Below are 16719 nucleotides of genomic sequence, written 5' to 3'. Positions count from 1 at the left end.
GGGGGGGGGGGGGAAGATTTACTGATCATGCAAGTTTTTGCACAGAACTTGCTGGTAGAGAAAATAACTCCTTTTGGTAGGGAAAATAACTTCTTTTTTTCCTCTGCTTTTAGGTGCCATGTGAAATTGTACGATATGTTTCCTTCAGATAGTGCCAGAGAAGCATAATGAGGTGTTGAGTCACAGTTGGGATGTGGTGTTGGTAGAAAACAGTGCAGGAGCTATGGGCTGGATTTTCAAGGGGATGGTCCTTGTAATCCAAGGCTTTCCGAAATCCCAGAGCTGGTACCCAGGCTGTACCCTAAATTCTCTGTTGGCTTTTTCTTCAGCTGTTACCTGCCAAACGTTTTCCTTCTCTTGCAAGGTCTTCGGTGTGGCTGGGGATTTTGGTGGGGTGTTTTGTTTTGTGCTGTTAACCCTTGGATTTCTGTTTGCTCTCTTTTCTGCAGAGCACCTTCGTAAATACGAGTGCAAAGAGCCTGCAGTAAGTGTGCTTTTCTGTCGTGGAATATGTGGATGGGAGGGCTTTAAGGGGTGAATCTTTGTAGACCAGTAACATACTGGTGTGCTAACATATTCCCCCAGTACCTATTTGGATCTAAAAGCCAGTGTTGCCTATTGGAGCACTCCAGTATGATAAAAGGTAGACGTATCACCCAATATTCTGCAGCTTAGAGAAAAAAGATTTTTGTATGAATAAACACATCTACAAATACTATAGTATTGATATTATTCTGCAAGTTATTTATATTTTGCTGTATGTGCAAAATACAGCACGTGTACTTTATCTAACCGTGCATTATGCAGGCTTTGAGATTTCAAAATTGTGCATTGGAAACCTGTGAGGATGTAGCAGGACTATATGAAACTAATAGTGAAAAGTGTGTCATTTCTTTATAAGAGTGTTTTTCTCTAGTATGGACTCGTATGTCAATAAATATACAGTAGATGCTGAGATTACAAAATTATTTTGGATTTGACATTATTTAATATACTACCTGTAATACACATTGACGTCCCCTAGACATTATTTAATATACTACCTGTAATACACGTTGACGTCCCCTAACACACATCTCCATATAATCTTAATGTTTTTATTTTAATATCAATTTGCTCTTTTAGCAAACATAATAGCATGAAGCTGTGGATCCAGGTTACATATTTAGTTCTAAATTTAAATAATCATGCACCTTATTCTAACATTAATTTCACAGTCCTAATGATAGCTGAACAATAATATCTTTGTGCAGTTATTTGCAAAAAATAGAGCTTAAATTGCTAAACCCTAAATACTGTATTCTCGCTGTGTTGTTGAATGCTGGAGCTGTTATTTGAAAATAAATGGATGTTTTTTGAGTTACTGGAAAAAGTTGTTTTTGTTACTTTGTATTCATATTCCATATTCTCTGGTTAAATAGAATATGAAATGTAGTATAATTACAGTGGCATTTAAATAATTAATTAAAGGCAGCAGATCATACAATATGCAAAACAGTTTGTAGCAACAATCATTTTTTGTACGGTTCTATGTACTGCCAAATTATTGATAAAATAAATTGTATAAAGTATAATAAGAGTAAGGACATGCTGGGTGATGCTCACTATGCAGTATCATTATTACCTGTGCTAAAGATACTGTGGTCCTAATTATTTGATAGCCTGGATGAGGTTATGAGACGTAAGCTGGAAAAGTTTTACTCAAATACCATTTTTAAAAAAAAATAATTAAAAAATGGAGTTAAACAAGTCTGCCTGAGGTTCAAATCGATAGAACCCTACAGACTGAAGAGACAACCTCTGGAATGTCTCTCTATGCTTGTCTTCTTGTGGCATCTATTACTATTACAAAATACATAGGCTTGCCCTAAGAGACTCTCTATTACAAAATACATAGGCTTGCCCTAAGATACTCTTTTTTGTAATTTTTTTTTTTTTCCGGTACCAATGGAAAACATGTTATATTAAATTATAAAATGATTTGTGATTTTTTTTTTTTTTTTTTTTTCCGGTACCAGTGGAAAACATGTTATATTAAATTATAAAAAGAGATAGAGGGCTTGATTCTGATGTTAGTATAGAACACGTTTTTAATGCTGTTTCCTGTGATTTGAATAGAGAGCCAAATCAGACCCACCAAATTTGTTTGAGATGAAAAAGAAAATACAAATGTACGTGTGCAGATACATTTATTTGTTTCTAATCTGCCTAATTAAATCAGCAATGTGGTATCTAGCGGCCATTAAAAATGTTTCGTCTGCAAGTTATTTATATTTTGCTGTATGTGCAAAATACAGCACGTGTACTTTATCTAACCGTGCATTATGCAGGCTTTGAGATTTCAAAATTGTGCATTGGAAACCTGTGAGGATGTAGCAGGACTATATGAAACTAATAGTGAAAAGTGTGTCATTTCTTTATAAGAGTGTTTTTCTCTAGTATGGACTCGTATGTCAATAAATATACAGTAGATGCTGAGATTACAAAATTATTTTGGATTTGACATTATTTAATATACTACCTGTAATACACATTGACGTCCCCTAACATCTCCATATAATCTTAATGTTTTTATTTTAATATCAATTTGCTCTTTTAGCAAACATAATAGCATGAAGCTGTGGATCCAGGTTACATATTTAGTTCTAAATTTAAATAATCATGCACCTTATTCTAACATTAATTTCACAGTCCTAATGATAGCTGAACAATAATATCTTTGTGCAGTTATTTGCAAAAAATAGAGCTTAAATTGCTAAACCCTAAATACTGTATTCTCGCTGTGTTGTTGAATGCTGGAGCTGTTATTTGAAAATAAATGGATGTTTTTTGAGTTACTGGAAAAAGTTGTTTTTGTTACTTTGTATTCATATTCCATATTCTCTGGTTAAATAGAATATGAAATGTAGTATAATTACAGTGGCATTTAAATAATTAATTAAAGGCAGCAGATCATACAATATGCAAAACAGTTTGTAGCAACAATCATTTTTTGTACGGTTCTATGTACTGCCAAATTATTGATAAAATAAATTGTATAAAGTATAATAAGAGTAAGGACATGCTCGGTGATGCTCACTATGCAGTATCATTATTACCTGTGCTAAAGATACTGTGGTCCTAATTATTTGATAGCCTGGATGAGGTTATGAGACGTAAGCTGGAAAAGTTTTACTCAAATACCATTTTTAAAAAAAAATAATTAAAAAATGGAGTTAAACAAGTCTGCCTGAGGTTCAAATCGATAGAACCCTACAGACTGAAGAGACAACCTCTGGAATGTCTCTCTATGCTTGTCTTCTTGTGGCATCTATTACTATTACAAAATACATAGGCTTGCCCTAAGATACTCTTTTTTGTTTTTTTTTTTTTTTTCCGGTACCAATGGAAAACATGTTATATTAAATTATAAAAAGAGATAGAGGGCTTGATTCTGATGTTAGTATAGAACACGTTTTTAATGCTGTTTCCTGTGATTTGAATAGAGAGCCAAATCAGACCCACCAAATTTGTTTGAGATGAAAAAGAAAATACAAATGTACGTGTGCAGATACATTTATTTGTTTCTAATCTGCCTAATTAAATCAGCAATGTGGTATCTAGCGGCCATTAAAAATGTTTGGTTCGTTTTTTGTTTTTTTTTTTTCAGGGCCTGGCTTAGAAAGTATTTCATGGTCAGTGGAAAAAAATGAGGAAGAGGAGGGTGTGGTTGCTGCTTAGAGGATCTGGCCCTGCAAACGGGCTCTGGCTTGTGGAGATGCGGTCCTTCGACGTGACCAGATGAAGACTCCTTATAGGTAACAGAAAAATATTTATTTTTTTAATCAGGCATCAAGTAAGCATGTGATCCTATTGTTTTCTAATGCCTATTTCTAAGGATGGTCACTTGTCCTCACTTCAGTGTTTTCTTGTTTTGCCCCAGATTTCTCAACTCTTTCACTAATTGTGGCAAAACCCACAAAAACTAGTTCCGGCTTTACAGAGTTATAAGGAAAGTGGTTTGATGGTTTGTTTATTCAGACTATCCAACAAGGGACTTATCCTGTAGATTCTAGAATGTGTTTGTATATACTTCTTAATTTTTATTTCCATGCAGTAGCCCCTGAGCTGGCACATGTACACACATACATTTTTATCTATAGTTCTTTATATTATGACAGCAGTTACAGGAACACAAAATGTTGGAATGAGACTGTGAGAATATTTTCAGGCACAGTTCTTGTGGGGTGAGACTTTTACAGTATTTTCAGTAAAACTATAGGTTGTTTTTTTTTTAAGAGCTAGTCCACACTTGTTACAAAGGTTATTTGTTAATAATGCTTATTTACAATCTTACTTCTGTATAATTGCTCTTAAAGGTGTTTTTTTTTCCTCTTCTGCTGCAACGTTGCTGCTGCAGATGTATTCTAGAAGTGTGTAACTGATGCTGTCAGGGAAGATGGAGCTGAAGAAAATTCTTCAGTAGCATAACCACTCACAGGTGTGGTTACAGAATCTGCTCCCTCATCTCCTGCCTCATATTTGAGCTCATCATCTCTTAATTATGTATCCTTGTTTTTCTTTGAAGAGCAGCAGCGTGTGGGTTGTGGTGAGGTATTATCGCAGTTTGGGTGAATCGTTAGCCACAAGACTGAAGGCAAAAAGTGTAGCAAACCACCATGCGAGTGGCAATCTGACACACATCTCGCCATCTCTTGTAATTATTAAATGGTTTTTGCAAATAATGACGCATGGATGGGGGAAAAGATAATAAAATAAACGAGGAAACGCATTTGTATAGTAAAACAGTATCTTATAATTTAGGTTCTTGCTAATTATTTGCAGGGAGGGGAAGAGCAGGTTGGAAAGAAAACTTACATGTCTTTAAGTACTTTTGTGGAGTTTGAGCGCTGCGTTGATAGCATCGTACCAGGTGCAGTAGCTCGCTTAAGAGGATGAATGATTTCACTTTAGTTAAAGTGAACTTGTCTATTTATTTATTTATTTTTGTTGTTGTTGCTTTTGGCCATAGGAAACGTTTAAAAGTAGAAATTACTGTATTGGATCAGGTCCACAGTCTAATTAGCGCTAAGGCCGCCCTGACAGTTCTTACAAAGGGTTGATTGGTAAGAGAAACGGAGGGCAAAGACAACCAACATTTGATCCTTTTGGAATACCCTGTCCTTGTCAGAAAGAGGGCCAGCTAGATCCCTCGGCCAATGCCTTTATCGTGGCTTTGCGCAAAGGTCTTTATGGTTTTTCCAGCAAACAGTCCCTTTTAACACTATATTCTTGTAGGCTATGAATAGAACCCTATTCTTTCAGAATCCCCCCGATGTCCCTTAATGATGGACTGTGGTGCTGATTTTCACATGCTCGGCCCGCACTGTGTAAAATAATGTATTCCCATAGTTTGAATTTACTGCTTATTTAATTTAACTGGATATCTCCCATTCGAGACTGGAAGTAGGGCGAGAAAGTCAGGCTACAATTCCTGACTTTGAAAGTGTGTATCCCTGTTGCTGATGTGCTAAGATAAATACTTCAATCACTTGATATCTTTCTATATGGCAGTCTTTCTGCAAGTCAAATCAGTTTGGTCACCTGCCCTTGCATTCCTGTTAGTTTTGTGGTTTTAATGAGGTAAAGTAAAAGGAACTGTAGATAGCATTCTCCATGAAGGTATTTCCCTGGAAGCATATATTAGAAGGGTAATGTTTTCAATGGAGTATTCTGTGCTTTTTTGCATGCGCTGTAAAACTGGGCTTATTTGGCACTAAAGCTTTCCTCAACTTGTTATAATGGCACCCAGGACTTTTCCCTTTGCTGACAATGCTGCAATATGATTTCCTTAGCAATTATGAAAAAAATATTTATCATGTTTCACATTCACTCAACTTTGTTAAACCCTTCAGTAACCCAAATACACTCTCCTCACTTGTCAGTTTTACCACTTGTGTTTTACTGCTGATCTCTCCAGACCACTAACTGAAGTTAACAACTATTAACCTTTTTTCTTCATGAAATGCCTTTTACATTTTTACTCTTGGCTGGTTTAGCTCAGTTTTAATCATGACTCGCAACTTTCAGTCATGATTACTCTGTTTTCTTTAAGATCTTTATGAGTCACATTATCAAAGCCCTTTTGAGAGGCCAAATTAATAATAATTTCTTCTGTGGATGCACTCCAAGTTAAAAAAGACATATTTTTCATTATGTTAGCAGTGTTGTTTTTCTCTCCATTATGTAATCTCTGCTTAGGCATTAAAGTTATAATCTTTTAAAGTAGCCTTCCAGACAGTTTACTAAATGCTAGAATTCATTGGCATGTAATCTGGATCATCGTTTGTGGCTGTTTTTAAGGGGTGCTACCCTTTCGTTCCTGATAGGAGAGTGTGTGTATTTTTGTTGGAAACCCTGTCTCCAACCTTGAACTACTTCAGAACTCCTGCATATGTATCTAGTCCTCAGAATGGCTTGCCTTTTAATTTATCCAGTTATTTCAGCACTTTCTGTTTTGGTATCTGCTGCTCTTTCACCCTTTACTTGCAAAAGAATTGATTAATGGGATTTGCCGTCTGGAGGGACCGGAGGAGACAACTTGATCACTTGAATATCATAGATTTTTCCACCTGTATTGTCTGATGACAATAAGCTAAAAGGTACCTTTGGGTCTGTCTGGTTTTCTGAGCATCAGGAGATAGAGAGGTGTACGCACGAATACGAGGGTCAATAGGGTCAATATTGCTCCACCTTCGAAAAAAACGGACTGTGAAGAATTTTGTGACACAAAGTCATGTTTCCTGTGTTCTCCAGTTGAAGGGAAGGGACATCTTATTCCATAACTTTCTGGAGTGTAGTTTTTACTTCTCATCTTGGAGGGAGAGTGCTGTTGGCTGGTGTGAAGGTGAAAGAGAAGTGAAAAATAAAAGGCTAAGAGGTATAATCTTGAGTTTCCACTGGAAGAAGTAGTGGGTATACAGCTTCTTTTCTATAATCTTGAGTTTCCACTGGAAGAAGTAGTGGGTATACAGTTTCTTTTCTTAGCCTTTTTTTTTAATATATGTACCTCAGATGAGGAGCCCAGTTAACAAGAAATGCTAATATGGTCATACAGGGTGAGAAAGGGTGCATTTACTCTTTTGCATGACTAAATATCTCAAGGTCATAATCGGCGATTATCTTTTCTGCAGTGTTTTTTCTCTTCTTTATTCACTCCCTTTGCTTCCCAGGACAGTTTCAGACTTGCCAGGTAACTGTTGTGCGGTCTCCCCGCTCCTAATGTATGTCAATAAATTGTCGTTATGTCTTTGCTTCAGTCCTTATGCTCCTAAGCTCTATTTTTTGATATTACTTTCAAAGTATGTTCTTTGTTCTAGCTGTTTCAGTTCAGTGCTTTTGTTTTTCAGTAAAAGTACCTCTTTGCCTCAACCTATTACAAAGCTTTTCTCAGTACTCAGGTTGCCCTTGTCCACCTACTTCTTCTGTGTCTAGAGATTTTGTTACCTTTTTTTTTTTTTTTTCCCTGATGGATATGCTATGCCTGCATAATCTTTCATGCATAAAAGCGGAGTGTTCCCATTGAAGTCAATGGGAAGATCTGATAAACATCCAATGTGACAATATGGTACTGCATTTCTGGGTAGCTTATTTTAAATACCTGCTATACATTTTTATTTTTCACTAGGTGCCTTTTTTTGCTCTGGACACAGACTTTTCTAAACTTGTTGTCTGTCAGGGTGTTTTGACTCCGCTCTTCTTTCTTTGACTCCCAGTATACAATAAAAAGCCCAATATTCTATATTAGATTTTGGGGAGGAGCAGCGATCGCGGGAAACCGTATTAGTAGATTCATTGTACCAGGCACAGAAGTGGACAGGGGAGAAAATGTAGAAGAGAGTTATACCGAGTGCCAGTCTTTCTCATACCGCCCATCGTGGTGCAAACACATGGTTTGGAAGTTTCTTCTTTACACTTGGCCACGTTGGAATCTGTTATGAGCTATCTGGGCTAAACCTGTGCTCCCCGTTGGGACGTGTACGCTGAGAGGGCTTCATCCTTTTGGTCTTTCTGATGACAGTGAGTTTCCCTCTCTTCCTATTGGGGCGAGGGAAAGTCAGAAACCATAGGGGCAAGGAACAGCAGTGGTGGGTGAAGAAGAGAAGTGATTATTTTTGCAGACATAATGTTATTTTTATTGGATTCTTGATTTCATTTATCTGTTCAGATCCTCCTAAAAACATTTGAAAGGCATGGGTTCCTGCTATGAAGAGAAGCCTACAAACAGGGAAAGTGACTTCTCAAATGTCCCGAAGAGGAGGAGGAAGAGTATTTCTTCCTCCGTTGTCCTGCCTGGTGCCTGAGGATGCAGGGCTAGCAGAAGGGATGGGACGGGGCAGAGCGTACCAGTGTGAATACAGGCTGGGTATAACGACACCTCAGCTTCCACACTTTGTGCAGGAATTGATGTTGGTAGAGACTCGAAAGCCGCGTGTGTGGATGTGGATTCAAAAATAGCCATTTTGCACAAAGTATCTGAGAACTGAAGGACGCTCTCTTACCTCTTCCCCACGCAGCCAACTCCTGCACTGTGCTGCCCTAGGACCATGGGTTTTGGCCTCTGGCACCCCTGGTCCTCCTTTCAAAGTGACTGGCACGATGGGTGATCGAGTACCGATTTCGACTGCATTTAGCCCCTGTGGGCTTTACCTGTGGTGCTGAGCTCCCTGTGCCAAAGCTTTTGATCAGCTTGGATCCCCTGCCTGGCCTTATTCCTATTATTTTCTTCTGGAACCTCTAGCAATGTTCGGCTTCATCAGAAGCGCTTCTGGCTGAGAGTAGAGAAAGGGAAATACCTTAGTCTAGGCCACTCCTTTCCACATGCTCTTTTTCTCCCATCCTGGCCAAGTAGCTGATGGTAACATCTGCATCCCAGCGAGCAGTACCACTGCAAATGAGGAGACCAAGGCACAAAGAAAAAGTTGGGATCATCCAGCGAGCCAGTGGATTAGAGGCGAGAATGGAAAGGAGACAATCCAGCATGCTGTCTAATCGGCCACATTGTCTCCCCTATGTTAGCAATGCAGCATTAATTTAGCCATTTCAAGAGATGCTTCTGTTAATATATTTCATATTAATAATGATGTTCTAAGATGCTATTAAAAAGTTGGTAACAGAAAGCTGAACAGCCAAAAGAATTGCTTGTTTAGCCTGGTTGAGCCTAGCTACCGGCAGATGTGAATTCTCATAGGCAGCATCTTTTCATTTTAATTTCCTTGGTTTCTTCTTTGTGAGTGAACCATCCTGGAGTTAGCAATTGTCTCCAGCAACAGGCAATTTTTCTGCCTATCCACATACTACAGGATATTTTAAGATTCTCATTTATAATAGCTACAAAAGATCACACTTTTAAATAACCATTTTAAGACCCAAACAATTTTCTAAATCAACTCGGAACTTTTCAAAAAGGAGACGTAAAAGAAAAAATATTGTAGTGAGGTGGTAGTTTTCACTTTAAATATTTTGATAACTTTAAAAATAACTTAAAAGCAGCTGGCTAGCTGTGCAGAAACTAACCTGGTTTTGGAAGGAAGACCACGTGAAGTTTGCACAGCCCTTTTCTCTGGAAATAATGGGCCATCGAGCCTTGGCAGCTTAAGGGGGGGGGGGGGGGGGGGGGGGGTAGAGGGGGACGTCAAATGATTTAGTGACTGAAGAGAGTTGCCACTTGCGTGAGCTCCATCCCTAGGGATATGACCTTTTTAATCCTCTTTAGTTAATGTATTGGTGATCTTTACTTAGGCAGAGTAAACAGTGCTGCTGGGAACAAAGGGGAGGTCATGCTTCCTGCATTACACTCTGACCCCGGGGTCGCGGCCTTTGTTCGCTTCTCAATGGGAATTGCTCTCCGAGGGCCACCGCAAAATGGAGAACTAATTTGGGCACGTGCTGGCGGAGAATGGCAGAGGATCAGGTTTGCCTCAACCCCAACCTCCCCAGCGCCCAGCCGTCCCGCCGGCGAGAGGGAAAGTCGGCCCGTTTCAAAGGGGACATCTTAGCTCTGGCCTCGCCAATGGCTGTGGCGCTTAATCCCTCCTTGAACTAAATATATCGCCTGGGTCTTTCCCCCCCTGTGCTGCCAGTAAGTCAGTTTTCAGCCTTTAACCTCTCTCTTTTTTTTTTTTTTTTCCCCCCCTCATTGGACTGTTCCAAAGGAAGGTGCGTTAGACTGGTGAAAATCGGAGAATTTTTCTCTTAACGAGGAAAGAGAGGAATCTCGTGGCAATCGCAGCGTTAAACTTGGGCCTGGGAGGTCTCAAAATAAGCATTGTTTCCCAGCCCGTAAGGAAACGCGATGCTGCGTCCCAGCAGATTGCATTCAGCACCTTTTTCGTAATATTTTCTTTGTGTTGCACCAAGCAAATACAAAACACACACCCCCAGAGCCCTGTGAAGCCGAGCATGGTGAGCGTGGGGTACTAAGCCAAAGGGAGCTAGGACATCCTCACATTTGTCACTAATTTTATGCAAAAATGCTGATTTTTTTGGCTTCAAAAGTAACCGGTGGCAGAATGTGATGCATCTAATTTGTAGTTGCTGTGACCAGGGAACGTAGATAAATGTGGTAGCCGAGATAATTTATCTGGAAGACTTGCATATAGAAAGCCATCACCTTTCACTGAAAGATGTTTATTATCTTTCATCTATGTGCTGTTCTTTGCTCGGCAGTAAAATCTGTGAAATACAATGACAGATCATAAAGAAACTAAACTGTAAACACGTATCTGCAGTCAAAATGCTGCTTTTCCACATTTCTTCCTTCTATCAAAAAAAAAATAAATTAAAAAGCCCTTAATTGCAGATGACAGCCAAGTTGTGTAAAACACAGCAGGGTTAAAACTGAGCACAAGGGATGTGTGTGTATTGAGAATTTATAAAGTTGCCATCACAAAGTATGGCATTAAGCTTTGAGGCTGCTGTGGCTGTCGACATGAAGGGGATCAAGGTTTGGAGAAGAGAGTATGACACTTGCTTTAACTGTTGCAGACTTCCAAGCCTTTTTTTTTTTTTTTTCTCCTTCAGATTATGTGCCATAATACAGATTTGCCTGATCTAGAATACTGTGACTCGTGTAAGAAAGCAAAATTTTCTCTCTCTTTCTCTTTCCTCATTAAATTTGTTTCCTTTGCGCTCCAGGCTTTTAAAGTAAAATGTTACGCCTTTCCCTTATTTTTTCTTGGAGCTGTATTATTTAAACAAACAATTGCAGTCACCTGCTCTTAGATTCAAAAGTGCATTCTGTAATACAGCAAAATAAGCTATTTGAACAAAAGAAGTGGCCAAGCAACTCAAACATCGTTCCCTTTTAATGAAAACTTTTATTGGGAGCTGAGCCAAAGGTGAACGGCAGAGAGTCAGTACGTGAGCAGCCAGGGATGCTGACTGCAGCAATACTGAAACCAGCCCTTCTGCCTCCTTTATTCGTTACTTGAAATTCCACTACCTTTAGATTTTAGTGGAAGCCAGAGAGGAAAAGGTATACTTACTGTACTCATCCAATAAAAATAATATTGTCAGGTTAGCATATGTATATTCCTCACTTGTGTCAATTAATTATAAGTACATCTGCTAATGAAAATACAAAGTCTATCCCCTTTTACCATGTGTTCTTCAATAGTAGTATTGTGTTTCTGTTATCTGCAGGATTTTAAAGACGATAGAGGGTGTCAAGGCGATGTCAGTTGTGTTCATTTTTGGTATTTTTTTCCCCTTAAAGCTTTGATACAGTTGTTCTTTGTTTGGAGGTGATGAGCTGCAGGAGAATTTTAAAATGTGGGCAGCTGCGTAGAGAAAAAATAAAAGTGAAGAAAATACTCAGGCAATATTAAAATTTTAAAATGTTTATTTTTCCTCAAAAAGATATTGAAGCCTTACAATAAATATAGTAAGTGTCTGCTGGAAATGAAAACTAATTTTTCCCAGTGCATGTCAACTATTTCAATGTGCAATATCATAATCTAAGATGCGGTAGTAGAATTGCCTCTTATGAAAGCTTCTTTAGTGGGGCCTTTTGGAGATTTTTTTGCTTTGGATGTTCCCGATTCAAAACTCTGAGGACCTTTATTTCTTTTTATGTTTCACTGTTTAAAAAAGCGCTTTATCCCTGGTAAAGTTTGGATTAATAGAATTGGCAGAGAAGAGTCAATTTTACTGTGTAAACTTGATTCCTCAGCATTGCTGTTTCTGGCAGTGATTTCTCTAGCCAGTGTACCTTAAGACTTTTCTCATTTCCTAGACAAAGATGTTACTGAAATTAGAAATATGAACTCCTGTATTATTATTCTAAATTTGCTTTATCAAAATTGTTTCCAAATGTGACCCCTGCAGTGAATATTAAGTAAGAACCATTCATATTTAACAGCCTCCTCTGTTAAGCAACTGTTGTACACCTGGCTATTCCGCTTTTAATATTAAGCTATTTTTATTACTCCGTTGATTTCCATGATCCTTTGGCCAATGATGTGCAATATATCAGCTTATCTAAGGAGAGAAAAAATGAAAAATTAAAAAATAGTCTTAGAGAATATGGGTTTGGTCAGGCTTCAGCTGCACGGTGGAAATTACCAAGTTTATTCTTTACTTTTTGAAAATAAATGTTTTTCTAAACACGGGACTGCCAGATACATATTTGGGCCCAGTGTAGCTCAGCAGAATTCATTTGAAGTAAAAGCTTATTTGTCTGATTTGTCTTCTGGTAAAATCTCTTCTTCTGCCTCTTCCATTGAATACTTGTTTAAAAATAAATACGTGAAAGTTTCAAAACGCTCCATGGATACAGATAGCTGTAAATTACACATTTATGTGTGTGTGTGTGGTTTTTAAATTAATATTAGAGTGAGCAGAAAATACAAGACAGATTCAGTTGCACCTGTAAAAATAAAAACTGTTAGAAACTCTGTTAGACTGCATTGCTAGATTTTTCTGTGGTACGAGGATACCATCCTTGTGTTTTCCACTGGCATTATCCACTTTGGAAAGAAAAATGCGTGACAGCCTCAAAATGGCCTTCTCTGTCCGGGAAAGGCAAAGAGGAAAACTGGAATAACACAGTACTTCCAGCACAAAACAGCCTTTTCCAATAGATTCCCAATACAGTTCTTAGACTGATTAAGGTTTTGGCTAGAAAAAAAGCTGAACAATATTCTAGTAAAACTGATATTGCTATAAAAATCTTGCCCTGTATGTATGGGATAGCCATTTGCTGTAGGAGCATGTGTGTCTGTACAGTATTAAAGCAAAATTTTGCTTTCCCCTCTGTGCTGAGAACTCAGCACGCTGCCAGCTGAGTGCTGGAACAACATTTTGGCGTACGTGGGCAGTGCTTCGTTAGATGAAATCCCTGATCTTTATGTCAGTCTCCCTAATTGTTTGGGGTCTACGTACAGGAACGAGGTCTTACGTTCAGGTAGGCACGGACCACTTCGTTCTACACCTTCTCTGCACGTAGCGATGAGCTGTTATGATAATGCTGAAGGAATAAAATCACTGCTGATGTAGCTGTTACGACCAACTTTTTTTTGCATAGTTCTCGCTCTGTATTTTAGATACATTAACATTTTTTAAAGGACATGTTTATTTTTAATAGCTAGAAAAAATTAGTCGCGAACCAAGTCTTCTACGATTTTCCTGTTACAATTCAAACACGACCCTTTGTTAGTTATCTTTAGGTTGCATTATTAAAATACTGTGATTTCTATTGAGCCATATTATGTAAACCGAGTACTAATTTACAATCTTACTCGAATAGTATTCGTACTTACTGGGCTGTAGTAACACGAGACCATAAATGCATGCATACAGGTACACACCTATAGGTCCACGATACTGCACACAGCAAGCGTGTGTATGTGTGGGCACACACATGCAGAGAAGATGAAGTACGTCATTTTGACAAAATGGCTGTTGGGAGAAGGGGGAATTGTTTAATTTTCTTACAAATAAATGATGGAAGTAATATGGGCTTTAAATGACAACTTTGATTTTGGTATTTGGCTTCAAAAGTTTTTGAAAAGCAGATGGATTTCTAATTGAGTCAGGGAGTATTCTCTATTTCAAACCAAGTCTCGCTGTCTTTTTGCCAAGAGGCAAAGTCTCCCTGCCTTTTTTTCCCCACACAATTTTCTTATTAAGTTACTTGTTTGCACCAGAAAAAACCCTGTGCAATTTTCTTTAAATTTTTGGTGGACCAAGAAAAAACCATTGTGTTACATTTCTGTTGATAACATTTTCTGGGAATATAAATTTAACAGTTGACCTTCTAACATTTCAGCGCTTTTATCATCCATCTAAAATCTCTGGTAAAATGCACTTATGCCCTAGGAAAAAATGGTTAAATTTGAAACTTGAAATTTCCGTGGCTTAGTCACTGATACCCACTGGGAATTTTCAGTATTCTGAAAAGGAAGTGCTTTTTAAACAGCTGAAAAACATAGTTCACTGAATAAGTCTGGAAGCAGCTTTTCACAATTCTCCCCCCCTCCCCTTTTTTTTTTTTTTTTTTTTATGATGCTGGTGTTATCATTCATTTTGTATTTTATTGGTGTATATATATTATTGTAGAACTGCCATTGAATGTTTTCCTTATAAAAGCGTTTGTATTGGTTTTGTCAGGTTGCAATATACTTCACTAACAACCTTTATTAAATTATGGCATACATTTAATCTTCATAGACGCCGGTTTATCTTTTATAAAGCAAAATGGGAAAGTATTAAAAAACCATATTTTTTTGCAATAAACTTCTAGTTTGCTGGCAGCAGTGAAACGACCTTATCTTTCTGGAAACCACTTTACGTGCCATGTAACGTAAAGGGAATGAAACATAAAGGTCTCTTCTTTCTCTGCGAACAGAAACTGTTCCTTTTAGAGCGTGATGCTCTGAGTTGAGGCCTTGCTGCTGCTGCTGCTGCTGCATCTGCTTTGGAGTCCCAGGGCCCTCACCCCACCGCTGCAGCTGCTGGTGGTGGGATGAGCTGGAACTTCTGCTGGTGCACGGCTACCCAAGGCCCTGCCTTCTGCACAGGCTGCCGGTGGGACCGGAGCAGTTGTCCCTTCAGATTTGCTAACCTCCTTTCTGTGTACTCCGTCGTTATTATTTATTTTTTTTTTTCCTCGTCAGATGTGACGTGGAATGCTTAAATGTTTCTCTCTGTGGGAATTACATCTTTCTGGACAAAGGAAATACTGAATCGCGCATGTGCGTGTGATATTTTGTTTACTAAAACCAAAAAGTAGCAGAATACTGTTAAAGAAGAAGAGTGTGTAAATTTAGGCATCCCTTCAAAACGTAAGAAATGTAATGATGCAAGCGTGACAGGTTAAGTAAGTGTAATATGACAGGCAGGAAGAAAAAACCCAAATGATTCTCAGGAAGACGCTTCATGGAACACAAATTCTATGAAGCATTGAATTGAAGATAGTGTTCTTTTTCCACGACTATAATTTATACCTGCAACTTATATAAAGAATGTAGAAGCTTGTATTATCTGTCCCGGTAAATACGTGAATACTTGCAGTAGGTTCATTATTCTCTCAACGTTGTATTTTATGATAACAACACTAATGTGTCAATATCATTCACGTTAGGAATTTTTTATTTTTTTTTTCAAGAAAAGGGATTTAAATTTACCAGTGCCAATGCACTCTGTTACAGTGTGAGATTCCAGGGGTACTTTAGGTAGCCGAGCTCGATAGATCAATCAAAGATGCACATTACGTACCATATATTTTAGTTTTAAAAGGCTAAAGGGAAATACTAACTTGAACCATAAAACTGAAGTTGGCTATGTAAAATAGATATGATACTAATCTTCAGCTGATAAACTGATCCTGTCCCTATGAATTCTGCATCTGCAACCATTTTAGATTAAGTATCTCCGTGTGTACTAAATAATTGCAACTGTGCTCTGAGTATGTTGCCATAATGGACATCCCTTTTTATTTTCTTAAAATTTGTGTGACTTTTTTATCCTTACTAACATTTCACTACAAAATAACACTGAGGAATTTCTGTTGTATGCCATTCTCGTGCCTATTACAATTCACTTTGCCCAGGATTGTAGCACTCTGTTGTAATTAAAAAATATAAACTCTTAAGTACCACAGAACTTGTTCACTGGACGCTCTTGACTAGTTTAAAAGCCTTTAAGTAATTTACAAGATAAGAGTATTTTAATATGGGTATATAATAATAAGGGTATTTTTTAATCCCTAAGAAATTTTCACTTTTCATTACAGATTTCATCAAGTACATTTGCTTCCTTTTTGCAGCTTCTCGTTCTTTAAAATTTTACTTTTTTTTTTCTTTTTAGAATGATGTGGTGTTTACCTTTCTTCTTCTTTTTTCTTTTTCTTCCAATTTTCCCTTTTTTTTTTTTTTTATTTATTTTATTTTTTTCCCCCTCCAGTAGCTCTTTCTCCAGGACATCCCCCTTTTAAGCAAACCTGAGCGTTTCGGTAAATGCAGGGCTGTGATTTAAAAAAAAAAAACAACCCAGTAGCTTGTTTTATTTCTTGCCCTCCCAGCGCTGTGGGGAGGGAGGCATCGCCAGGGCAGAACATTTCCAGCAGCAGAAGGGACAGAAATACTGGATGCTACAAGAAAAGAAGCTCTTTTGAATATTTTCACTTGGAAACTTTGCCTGGGAAATCCCGCCTTCCCCGGGGAGGGGGGGGGGGAAGGA

At 38.0% G+C, this 16719-nt stretch overlaps 1 long non-coding RNA gene across 1 annotated transcript in view; it reads left to right on the top strand.

The window, feature by feature from the left end:
• The first annotated feature begins 449 nt into the window (after nucleotides 1-449).
• Nucleotides 450-16719, top strand: part of LOC106885873 — a 23263-nt gene continuing 6993 nt past the window's right edge. The window contains exons 1-2 of the long non-coding RNA XR_001411519.1: nucleotides 450-484; nucleotides 3650-3797. This is a non-coding gene — a long non-coding RNA (uncharacterized LOC106885873). The remainder of the gene's footprint in view (nucleotides 485-3649; nucleotides 3798-16719) is intronic.

The sequence above is a fragment of the Calidris pugnax genome, unplaced genomic scaffold, assembly GCF_001431845.1.
Source record: "Calidris pugnax isolate Ruff unplaced genomic scaffold, ASM143184v1 scaffold47, whole genome shotgun sequence".
NCBI classification, from domain to species: Eukaryota; Metazoa; Chordata; class Aves; order Charadriiformes; family Scolopacidae; genus Calidris; species Calidris pugnax.
Note: the sequence above shows the minus strand (reverse complement) of the source record. Positions and strands in the feature narration are given on the sequence as shown.